Genomic DNA, 12,732 nt, shown 5'->3' with positions numbered 1-12,732 from the left:
GGCCTCCGGCTGAACTTTGCCCTTACCCTTGCCCTTGTTTGACACAACGAGAACATCCCGTTTCATGCTCCCACTGAATTTCATGTCCTTCTCGGTGCATGTACGAGAAGGGAGTGCAGTTTATGGGGACTTTTCTTCAAATCATTCATATAGTAATTCGCTCTAAATTGCGAAAAACCATCGTGGAGTGAATGAAGCATGCGGTCAATCACGATGTTCTCGCTGATTTTACAATCAAGCGTCTCCAGGTTCTCGACATTCTCAATCATGCTGAGAATGTGTGGGCTAACCGGTTGGCCCTTCTGGAGTCTCGCATCAAAGAAGCGAGTGGTATGCTCATAGGTCACGATTCTCGGTGCTTTCGAGAATTCCTTGGTGAGCGTGGTGAAAATCTTGTTTGCACCTTGGGCTATGAAGCGTTTCTGCAACTTGGGTTCCATTGCAAAAATGATTACTGACACGTCTGTCGCGTACGTGTCAAAAATAAACCAACTGGTTCCAACTAACTAATATAGCTAGGGAAGTCGGGTCGAATCCACAGAGAGGTAGGAATTGTATGCTAAAACTAGGCTCGTCTAAGTAACCAAATTGGGGGTTTTTAAGTTGTGATTTCTAAACTAATAGAGTGAGGAAAAGAGAAATGAAAGGAAGGAGTTTAACAGATAAGAAGAATAGCTAAGACAACGGTTCACCATAATCATCCGGTCGAGTAATCTAGGTTCTAGGTTAATGCGGTACGGTCTAAGGGGTAGCGAACGTCACCTTTCGGTCCTTAATTCACCCTAAAGTGTAAACAGTTTAACTTTCGCCCTCGCTGCAATACTCTATTGTTTGCTACTAGTCTCCCTCTTCCAACCTTTCGGTCCAGGTCAAGGTCCACTAAGAATAAGGGTCTAATTGCGTCGACTCAATTAGGCAATTACAGTTATTTGTAGCATTTAAACAACAAAGACGGTACCGATATTAGCCTAGTGATTCGATTACTCTCCCTTCAAATCATGGATCCCCTATAGTCTTAGCATAGGAAATTAGCTACTCATAATTATCAAATTAACAATAACAATAACCAAATAATTAAGATTAAACATGACGAATAAACTAATTGATTGAACGATTAGCAAGCAAAGAGAGAAAAGGAATAAAAAAAACAATAAATACGATGAGGAAATAATTAAATTGATAATACCGAATCAAAGTGGCAAGGTAGAGAGTAGAATTTCCAATTAAACAGTGACAAAGTAACAGATGAAATGTACGTAGTCAAAGTGCTCGGAGTAACGTAGTGTTCTCCTCAGTCTTATACTGAAAATTGTCTTAAACCTAATCCATGGACTGAGTACAAAAGCCCATAAAAGATTAGGCGGAAAATAAACTAAAGGCACACGGAAACCCCTCGATCGAGTAAGATTATTACTCGATCGAAATCCAAGTCACTCGATCGAGCTAGGTCACCCTCTCGATCGAAAGCACCGCCACCGTCCTCCTCGATCGACTCCTTCATCTGGTCGATCGACCAGTCTTGAGTATGTACAGCATTCGATCGAGCACCAAAGTATTCGATCGAGCTATATAGGCGCATTCAGGACTTGAATTTCTTCCTTAACTCAGCTCATACGTCCTCCAAGTGTAAGATTCCTAAGCTCCGGCTCCTTATTTCCCATGAATGCATACAATTGGGACAATTAAGGCTCGATTTAGCTCCTCCTCGGTCAATTCCTGCAAATTACAATAAACGGACCAAAGTAGAATATTCGGGGGTATTTGTAGCCAGATGCTACATAAAAAGCACGGAAATGCGTGTAAAAATGAGGTGAAAACCTTATATAAAAGACACGCATCAAATCTCCCCAAACCAAACCTTTGCTTGTCCCCAAGCAAATATGAGTGCAACTAAGGGTAAACAATAGAACGGGACCAACGCATCAGCTACAAATCATCCAATAGAACCAATTTAATGCAACAAAATGACAAAGTGGCAACTGAAAAGTGCAAACGAGTTAAATTAATGTTTCAAGCTTACTGAACCGTCGACCTTGCAAGATTCAAAGATGTCGGACTCTCACGGGTCGCTCGTCACTCAAAATCAGGTAAAGGGTGAGTATATATGTGAAAGATAGGAAGGAGCAAGACGCTCACCTAACTCGACCTTTAAGAACATGCATGCGCTTAACATGAATAAAGTCTCTACAACCGTACATATGCATTCCAACCATACTAGTGACCAAGACACGTGCCGAGGACTTACATTTGGGTTAGTGAGGTAATGGGTAAGAAGGGGCTAAAATGAATTTGGATATGTGGGGTTAATAGCCAGGCTAGCAACAACGGATCCAAATATAGACTGCATCCCAACTTCGTACTCATAACAGCAAGATGAAACGGTGCAACATTATGCACTAGACTCACCAACCACCAAAAAATCGTCAACTCCCCATAAAATAAAAATAAGGCATGGGAGTGTGAAACATTGTGCGATTCTCATTCTTTTTCATTTTTTTTTTCAATTTGAATTTTTTTTTCTCTGTCTCTCTTTTCTTTTTCGCTTTCTCTTTTTTTTTTCTTTCATTTTCACAACTCAACACATTTTATTTCTTTCCTTCCCTTCAATTCTTCCACCATCTTCTGAAATCAGATGAAATAACCATATTGCAATAACACATTCCAAGAACTACTCGTTACTAGCTCAGCTAGGGTAGGAAATATTATAGAAAGTAGTTGATGGGCAAAAAGGCAATTTGGCTATGTGAGGCTCATGGGTAGAATGAAATAAAGGGGACTGCCTCTCCTAACACGTGTCACCATCCACAGACCGAATGCATACAGGTATTAAGAAGACTAGACTCATGCTTATGCAAATTAATGTTACATGTCTTAAAGAGAGTACTACTCACATTCTAAATGAAACCGGTCATGAATGTCACCAGTTTAATAAGCTCTAACCTCAGAATGTGTTGTAGCTTGCCGACATAGAGAATCAAGTCTATTCGTTCAGATAAAAGAGAAACAAAAACTCGTAGATTATGCACATAGTCATGCCAGCTAAATGTCAGGAGTATGCAGGGCTCACATAAGGATTCAAAGTAGCGTCAGTGTTCAACGTTCCGACTCAATTTAAACATGAAAATAGTGGAAATTTTTTTTGAATTTTATGATTTTTTGGAATTAATTAAAACAACAATGCATGCGGAAATAAATAAATTAAAACAGGCAAAAATGCAAGAAACATGCAGACACAGATATGGATGCATACCTCCCCAAACCAAACCGTACAATGCCCTCATTGTACCAAAAATAGGGAAAGAAATGCAAACTAAAAAGAAAAGGAGGAGTGGAGTCGGAAATCTTACAAAACGTCATATAGCGGGACCTCCCCAAACCGACCATGAACATGGGAGGTCAAGGAAAGTCAAACTGTAGCTTTGTAGACGTAAAAACAGCGGCTGGAGATCATAACTGCTCGATCGAGGGCCTAGAACAGATCGATCGAGTGAACAGGTGTAACGAAGGGATCGATCGACTGATAACCCACTCGATCGAGTAGGTCTGGTTATGGATCTGGTCGATCGAGGACATCATCCCTCGATCGAGTGGTAGCCGCGTCAGAAAGTGCTCGATCGAGCTCAACAACCCTTCGATCGAGTGCTTTTAGCCTGCAAAGGACGCATGAAAGCAAGGAAAGTACAGAAATTGTTCCAAAAGCAGCGTCTAAATGTTAACTTAAAGCTAAAGAAAAACAATTAAAACAGAAAAAACAAATAGTTCAACAAAAGCATAAATAAAACTGTCCGGGCTGCCTCCCGGAGAGCGCTGGTTTAAGAGGTCCCGCACGACCTTTCTGGTATCAAGTTACTGGCGCGTCGAGCTCGTCGAAGCGCAGGACTTCAACGCGGTTGTCCGCTTCACTCGCCTCATGGTAATGCTTCACGTATTGGCCATTCACCTTGAATCTGCGGCCCTCGGAGTCTTCAAGTTCCACGGATCCAAACTTAGTGACGGCTGTCACCGTATATGGACCACTCCACCTGGACTTGACTTGCCAGAAATAGTCTCAATCGGGCATTAAACAAAGAACACCTTCTCGCCCCACATGAAACTCCCGAGGTAGGATTCTCTTGTCATGCCATCTCTTCGTCTTTTCCTTGTAAATGCGCGAGTTATCATAGGCATTAAGCCTAAACTCCTCTAATTCATCTAGCTGCAAAAGACGATTCCGACCACACAATTTAGGATCATAATTAAGCTCACGAATTGCCCACCTAGCCTTACATTCCAACTCAACAGGTAAGTGACACGATTTCCCATAAACTAACCTATAAGGTGATGCACCAATTGGTGTCTTAAAGCGTTCTATAAGCCCATAATGTGTCATCTAGCTTAAGACTCCAGTCCTTCCGTGATTTAGAAACTACTTTAGACAAGATCTCTTTCAGCTCGCGATTAGAGACCTCTACGACCACTAGTTTGGGGATGATACCCCAAACCACGCCGTGTTGGACACCAACTCTAGGCATGGGAAGTGAGTTTCTTTTCCTTAAAATGCATCCCCCATCACTAATGACGACCCTAGGGACACCAAAGCGGGGGAATATGATCTTTTTGAACATCTTTATCACGGTCTTACCGTCACAATGAGGTGAAGCAATTGCCTCAACCCACTTTGACACATAGTCTACAGCTACTAAAATGTACCTTGCATACCTTTATCGGATGGGAACGGTCCTTGGAAATCGATGCCCCAGACATCGAAAACCTCAACCTCTAGGATGCCGTTTTGTGGCATCTCATGTCTCTTCGAAATGTTCCCCGATCGTTGGCATGCATCACAAGTGAAACAAAAGACTTGGCGTCGGCAAAAACAAAGAAGGCCAGAAAAACCAGACTGAAGTACCTTAGCCACGGTGCGCGATGGACCGTGGTGACCACCATATGAAGAGGAGTGACAGCCTTCCAGACTATTTTGGTCTCCCATCTGCGGAATACACCGTCTCAGTAGAGACCGTCTCGCACATTCCTTAAACAAGTAAGGATCATCCCGTATAAATCTTGTTTGGCGTTATAGAAAAACGCTTCTTCGGGAGGAAAGGTCGGGTGGCAGACTTGCCACGACAACGGTTAGCTATATCTGCATACCAGGGTTCCTGGTCAACAATAGACGATATAACAACAATTAAAGTATCGTCAGGAAAAGAATCATTAATAGGTAGAGAATCTTCCCCTTCTTGTCGCATCGATCGCGACAAGTGATCGCCTACAACGTTCTCGGCTCCTTTCTTGTCCTTGATCTCGCAAATCAAACTCCTAAAGAAGGAGTATCCATCTCGATGGCCGCGGTTTAGCCTCCTTCTTAGCAAGGAGATGCCTCAAAGCCGCATGGTCGGTAAAAAAATGACTTCTCGACCCAACTAAATAAGTACGAAACTTTTCTAAGGCATAAACTACGACTAAGAGCTCCTTCTCAGTGGTAGTGTACTTCACTTGAGCCTCATCCAGAGTTCGACTCGCATAGTAAATAGCATTCAAGGCTTTGTCTTTCCTCTGGCCTAGCACCGCTCCTAGTGCATAGTCACTCGCGTCGCACATGATCTCGAACGGCAAGTCCCATTGGGAGGTCAGTATGATCGGCGCGGAGACTAAGGCCTGCTTCAACTGTTAAAAGCGAGAAAGACAAGCATCGGTAAAAACAAAAGGGGCATCTTTAAGCAACAAATGTGTAAGTGGTTTAGCAATTTTGGAGAAATCCTTGATGAACCTACGATAAAAGCTAGCGTGACCAAGGAAGCTCCTCACCCCTTAACATTAACAGGAGGTGGTAATTGCTTAATCACTTCCACCTTTGCTTTGTCAACTTCTATTCCCCCGTCGAAAACCAAGTGCCCTAAGACAACTCCCTCGTTGACCATAAAGTGGCACTTCTCCCGATTCAAAGACAAGGTTAACCTCAATACAAAATACGTGCAACACTTTCTCAAGGTTAGACAGACAGTTAGAAAAATCACTTCCATAGACACTGAAATCGTCCATAAAAACTTCCATGATAGACTCAATATACTCAAAAATATCCCCATCATATACACCTTTGGAAGGTAGCGGGGGCATTGCACAAACCAAAAGGCATTCTGCGTACGCAAAAACGCCTTTGGGACGGGTAAATGTAGTCTTGGCTTGATCGTGGGGTGGATAGGGATCTGAAAGAACCCTGAATACCCATCTAAATAGCAGAAAAACTTATGTGAAGCTAACCTTTCTACCATTTGATCAATAAAAGGAAGGGGGAAGTGGTCTTTCTTGGTGGCGGCATTCACTGTCTCTGTAGTCTATGCACATCCGCCAACCAGTCACTACTCGGGTAGGTATTAATTCATTTTTCTCATTCTTAACTACGCTTGTCCCTCCTTTCTTCGGGACTACCTCATCTTTGGGATTACCCATCTAGAATTGCCTACCGAATAGATAATACCGCATCCAGCAGACTTCATTACCTCGGCCATCACAACATCCTCGCATCTTCCGGTTCAAACGCCGACCTTGCCTGCAAGGTTTGTGATCCTCCTCCAGCTCTATCCCGTGCATACAAATATCGGGACTAATCCCCGTGATATCATCCAGTGAATAGCCCATTGCCTTCCTGTTTTTCTTTAAGTACAAATGACTAACAAAGAAGTTAGCCGATCATCACTAAGCTTGGCACTAACGATGACGGGATACCGCTACGTATCGTCTAGAAAAGCATATTTAAGATGAGAAGGGAGAGGCTTACGTTCCGGTACCTTTACCTCAATGGAGCAAAGAGTGCTGATCATTTGCTCCACCCGCTTCCGTCATGCTCATCTAAATCATCAACAAGTAAATCCAATGCAGGCGTCATCGTCCCTCCAGGGCTATCTGCACACTCATCGAAAAGCATGAGAGCTTCCAGTGGGTCCTTCATAAAAGAACCCGACCAGAAGTCATAAATAGACTCATCAATGATATCGACCGAATAGCAAGTGTCCTCTATCATTGGGTGGGCTAAAGTGCTAGGCAAACTAAATGTGATAGCGTCATCCCCTATCGCAAGAGTCGACGCCCTTGTCGACATCGATAACGGCCCCAAATGTACAAAAGAAAAGTCTTCCTAAAATAATTTGGGTCCGGTGTCCTCGGCTATATCCAAAACAATGAAATCTCTTTTGGGATGTAAAGCTTGCCTATTTTCACAGGCACATCCTCCAAGACACCTAAAGGTCTCCTAACGGATCTATCGGCCATCTGTAGGGTAATGTTAGTCACCTTGAAGTGACTCATCTTCAATTGCTTACAGACAAGAAGGGGCATGACACTGACACTGGCACCTAAATCACAAAGGGCGTTATCAATAACCAAATTACCTATGACACAGGTAATAGAAAAGCTGCCGGTCTTTCATTTTTGGAGGGGCCTTATTTAACAAAGAAGTTACTAGACTCTTCCATAAATGAAATCGTCTCAAATTCGCTCAAATTCCTCTTACGCGTCACAATATCCTTCATAAACTTAGCGTAAGTAGGAACCTGAGTGACAAGTTCGAGAAAAAGGGACATTACACCTGAAGGTTCTTCACGATGTCCACGAACTTACCGTCTTCTTTGCTGATCCTCGCGTCCTTCGAACGACTTGGGAAAGGTACCCTGGTAGCGATGAGCGGTCCCGCAACCTTTTCCTTACCCTTATCGATGCGTGACGTCTCCACAGCAGGGGAAGATGACACGGTGGCGGTATTAGATAGCGAATTAGGAATTCCGCCACTTACTGCACTGGATCGAGTACCGTAACTGGTCGATCGACCAGTTTCTTCTTCAATGTCACTCGATCGTCCTATCTTGTCACTCGATCGAGTGTCTTCTTCAGACAAGATGGTTACTCGATCGACCAACCTGGAGTTCTGTACTTCTCGATCGACCGCCATAGTCACTCGATCGAGTGACTGGATGATTAGAACTGCTCGATCGAGTGGATGAGTTGCTCGATCGAGTGGTGACTTCACACGCAGCAAGCATTTCCTGCAGGAACTCGTCTAAATCATCGTCTGAATCATCATTAGCTGCCAATATTCTGTCTTCTTCATGATGGAAGTTCATTGCACTTTTGGGTCACAAATTGGAAAAAACTTGGCTTGATCCGTGGCTGTGTCAATCTGTGCGACTTGTTCCTTCAATTCGATATAATCAATCTTTCTGTGACATACTCAAAGATAATGGACTTCAACTCGGCAATTTCTTCTCTTGAAGAGGGAGAAGCGGTCGTGATATCTTGGCGTAGAAGGGGCGGCAACGCTCTTTATCTCTTCATATAATCGGGAGAAAGGAACTCCCTGCTTGTACCTCTTATACGCAAGAGCGCGCTCTATACTTGCTACACATTCGTAGAGATCGTGCCCTTCTTCACCACATCTTCCACATGGCTCTGTATGCTCTGTAATCGTAGGCATCTTGGCAAACAGCTAGTCTGCAAAACTATCAAAACTTGCAGAAAGTGAGATCAGCCTCAAGGAATAAATCCCTTGAGACAAAAGACAAACTTAATTTAAGCAACAAAATTGCGCCACCTCCCCGGCAACGGCGCCAAAATTTGACACGTCTGTCGCGTACGTGTCAAAAATAAACCAACTGGTTCCAACTAACTAATATAGCTAGGGAAGTCGGGTCGAATCCACAGAGAGGTAGGAATTGTATGCTAAAACTAGGCTCGTCTAAGTAACCAAATTGGGGGTTTTTAAGTTGTGATTTCTAAACTAATAGAGTGAGGAAAAGAGAAATGAAAGGAAGGAGTTTAACAGATAAGAAGAATAGCTAAGACAACGGTTCACCATAATCATCCGGTCGAGTAATCTAGGTTCTAGGTTAATGCGGTGGTCTAAGGGGTAGCGAACGTCACCTTTCGGTCCTTAATTCACCCTAAAGTGTAAACAGTTTAACTTTCGCCCTCGCTGCAATACTCTATTGTTTGCTACTAGTCTCCCTCTTCCAACCTTTCGGTCCAGGTCAAGGTCCACTAAGAATAAGGGTCTAATTGCGTCGACTCAATTAGGCAATTACAGTTATTTGTAGCATTTAAACAACAAAGACGGTACCGATATTAGCCTAGTGATTCGATTACTCTCCCTTCAAATCATGGATCCCCTATAGTCTTAGCATAGGAAATTAGCTACTCATAATTATCAAATTAACAATAACAATAACCAAATAATTAAGATTAAACATGACGAATAAACTAATTGATTGAACGATTAGCAAGCAAAGAGAGAAAAGGAATAAAAAAAACAATAAATACGATGAGGAAATAATTAAATTGATAATACCGAATCAAAGTGGCAAGGTAGAGAGTAGAATTCCCAATTAAACAGTGACAAAGTAACAGATGAAATGTACGTAGTCAAAGTGCTCGGAGTAACGTAGTGTTCTCCTCAGTCTTATACTGAAAATTGTCTTAAACCTAATCCATGGACTGAGTACAAAAGCCCATAAAAGATTAGGCGGAAAATAAACTAAAGGCACACGGAAACCCCTCGATCGAGTAAGATTATTACTCGATCGAAATCCAAGTCACTCGATCGAGCTAGGTCACCCTCTCGATCGAGCACTGCTCGCTGGTCCTCCTCGATCGACTCCTTCATCTGGTCGATCGACCAGTCTTGAGTATGTACAGCATTCGATCGAGCACCAAAGTATTCGATCGAGCTATATAGGCGCATTCAGGACTTGAATTTCTTCCTTAACTCAGCTCATACGTCCTCCAAGTGTAAGATTCCTAAGCTCCGGCTCCTTATTTCCCATGAATGCATACAATTGGGACAATTAAGGCTCGATTTAGCTCCTCCTCGGTCAATTCCTGCAAATTACAATAAACGGACCAAAGTAGAATATTCGGGGGTATTTGTAGCCAGATGCTACATAAAAAGCACGGAAATGCGTGTAAAAATGAGGTGAAAACCTTATATAAAAGACACGCATCAATTACGTTTTTAATCGCACCCGCTTCCAAGGCGAAATCGTTATACTTGTCGATCTCGTTAATTCCAGCCGTGGGGCCTGGGTTTGACGGCATGGGCTCAAGCGAGAAATTTGAGCTTCCGTCAGCGCAGCTGCAACATTCCGTAATGCTTTGCCTCCCGATCCGCGAAGTTTGATCCATCATTCTTCAGTCGAGTTGACTGATTCATCTGATTCATGAAGATCCGAAGCCAGGACTCACGGTCCAATGTGGCACTTGGCATTGGGTCGTTCAAGTGACCAGCCATTTGTTATTAGCAGTTTAAAAGTTCGTGATCTACACTGAAAAAGAAAGAAAAACAAAAACGAAATAAGCAACTCATCGAGGTGATTTAAGTCTATTTAAAATTCATTTTAACGTGTAGACTCTTGCACTTGCATAATTGATCTCCCTCAAGAATGATACAAGTGATCCCAAGACTCAATTTCTGTAAATTGATAAGCCAACTGTTTAGCTAATTCTTCCGTAAGAACTCTTGGTCGATAGATTTCCGTAAATCCTATCTATAGTCCACCATAGTCACAGGATCGCATTTAGTGACCATAGTGTTGAGATAAAATAAGTCAATCAGTTCCAACTTACCCGACGTAGAAGGGGTCATATTATGCCTACCGACGAAGAAGGGACTCATTGAAGTTTGACCTATAAAGACTATTCTCAATTTTTGTTTATACGAGGAAGATCCCATCAACTAAATTATAATTCATATTAAGTGAACGAATAACTAGCGTCTGCGTGAATGAATTAATTTGGGTGATGGCTTAAAATCATGTGACATGAGAATGTCAAAGAAAACTAACTCGTGACCTCTATATGTGTCAGTTTTCATGCAAATATTAGGTGGTTTGGTTTTTAGGCGGAATATGATGCAACTATCGTTACGATAAAATAAATAAATGAATGCAATACGTAAATAAAAATTCCTAGTGTGGCCTATCCTAATAAAAGAACATAAAACAACTTTGGAATCCACCGTTGGACCCGAGAAGCTTGTCTTGATGTTCCATCTTGATCCATGTAGCGGGAGTGAGCATCCGGTCTCCTTCTTTAGTCTTCTGAAAATTACAATTAAAATTTACAAAATATAAACCTATTTACATTCTAAATAAAAACTGTAATTAAAAGAAATAAAAAGGGAGATACGAGATCTCAAAATACAACCAAGACCGTGTTCCATCATTTCGGTAACACGTTCTACTAAGGCCACACTAAGTTACAACTGTTTGCAAAAATAAATAAATACGTAATGAAAGGCATTCAAGGCATTCAACAATAACGATAAAAAAAATGCATCAACTAAAAATAAATTTATTCGTGACATAATTCCGTAATTATGTTAAATTATCCAAACCACTTTTTAACAATTAAAATTATGTGACAAAACCGCTTCATCAACTTAATTTTAATTCATGATAATCCGTTACATTAAATCGTTTTAAAGTAATTTTATTTTACGTGGGTGAACCGTTTCACTATCAAGCGAGAGCATAAATCCGTTTTATGCAATAAAGGCCGAAAAAAAAACAGAAATTATTATTATTATTTTTTTTTTCACTGCTGGGCGTGAACAGTACCCGGAAATTTTTTTTTTTTTTTTTTTAAAAATTGCTGCTTAAAACCGTGAGCAACAAAACAAAAAAAAAAACAGCCGCTCAAACCGAGAGTAAACATCCAATACCGAATCGATTTGACAAAAACCAATTGCAATTTGAGCATAATCCGGATTAAAACAAAATTACAATTGACATGATCTTCACATATTGTTGTAATTATCGTTTAAAACAACAATTCGCAAAGAACAAATCGAAAACAAAACAGAAAATCGTCACCAAAGCAACCGTGTAAACTGGACACGGTTCCCAATGCAAAAACAGGCCGTGTAAAAAAAAAATAAACCAGCCGAGACAAAAATTGATGCCTCACGAAATTTTATGCAAAAATTTTGATACATCTTTAACATATTGCAATGAATATCGATTACAAAACAATATGCAAAGATCAAAATTAAAACAAAACAAACGACAACCAACACCGTGTAACCAAAACACAGATCCCAAGGCACAAAACAAAAAAAACGCAGCAATTAAAAAAAATTGCCGAGGGAAAAAAAAATGTGCCGCAAGGAATTTAATCAAAAAAATATCGATTCAAAATCCGTTTGATGAAAATCACATAGAAAAATTTACGTGGCCTCGCTCTGATACCACTTATAGGGTAATATCCGTATAAAACCCATAAATAGAAGGATTATAACGCAAATTTTATACGTGTTTTATAGTCATAAACGAAAAAAAACAATGAAACGATAAAGATTAAGTAATAACCTCCGGTCCTAGTGCAAAATGGCAATGAGAGATCAAAGTAGATCTCCTCCTAAATGATGCACCCAAGATTGTCCGAGAAATGCCCTTGTGCTAGAATGAATCCTCTAATTTTGAGAGGATCGTTTTGTGAGTTTTCGTTGGATGAGAGATCCGAATTTTGAGAGGCAATTTTCTCAAAACCCTAAAAATGTTTTGCAAACGAATTAGGTTACCAGTGAGGAGAGGCTCTCCTTTTGTCTCCTCTAATTCGGCCAAACCGAGACCACCAAGGGGAAGTGGGCTTCCACTTCCTCTTAGTTTTAACTCATGGTCCGGTTCGTTAAATTCTAAATGTATATGACGCGGTTTCATTATAAACTGTCATCGGTTATCGGATATTAAAGCATCAACTAATACCACG

This window comes from Silene latifolia, chromosome 8 (assembly GCF_048544455.1).
Source record: "Silene latifolia isolate original U9 population chromosome 8, ASM4854445v1, whole genome shotgun sequence".
In the NCBI taxonomy this organism is placed as follows: domain Eukaryota; kingdom Viridiplantae; phylum Streptophyta; class Magnoliopsida; order Caryophyllales; family Caryophyllaceae; genus Silene; species Silene latifolia.
The sequence above is the reverse complement of the archived record's forward strand: the minus strand, read 5'-3'. Positions refer to the sequence as shown.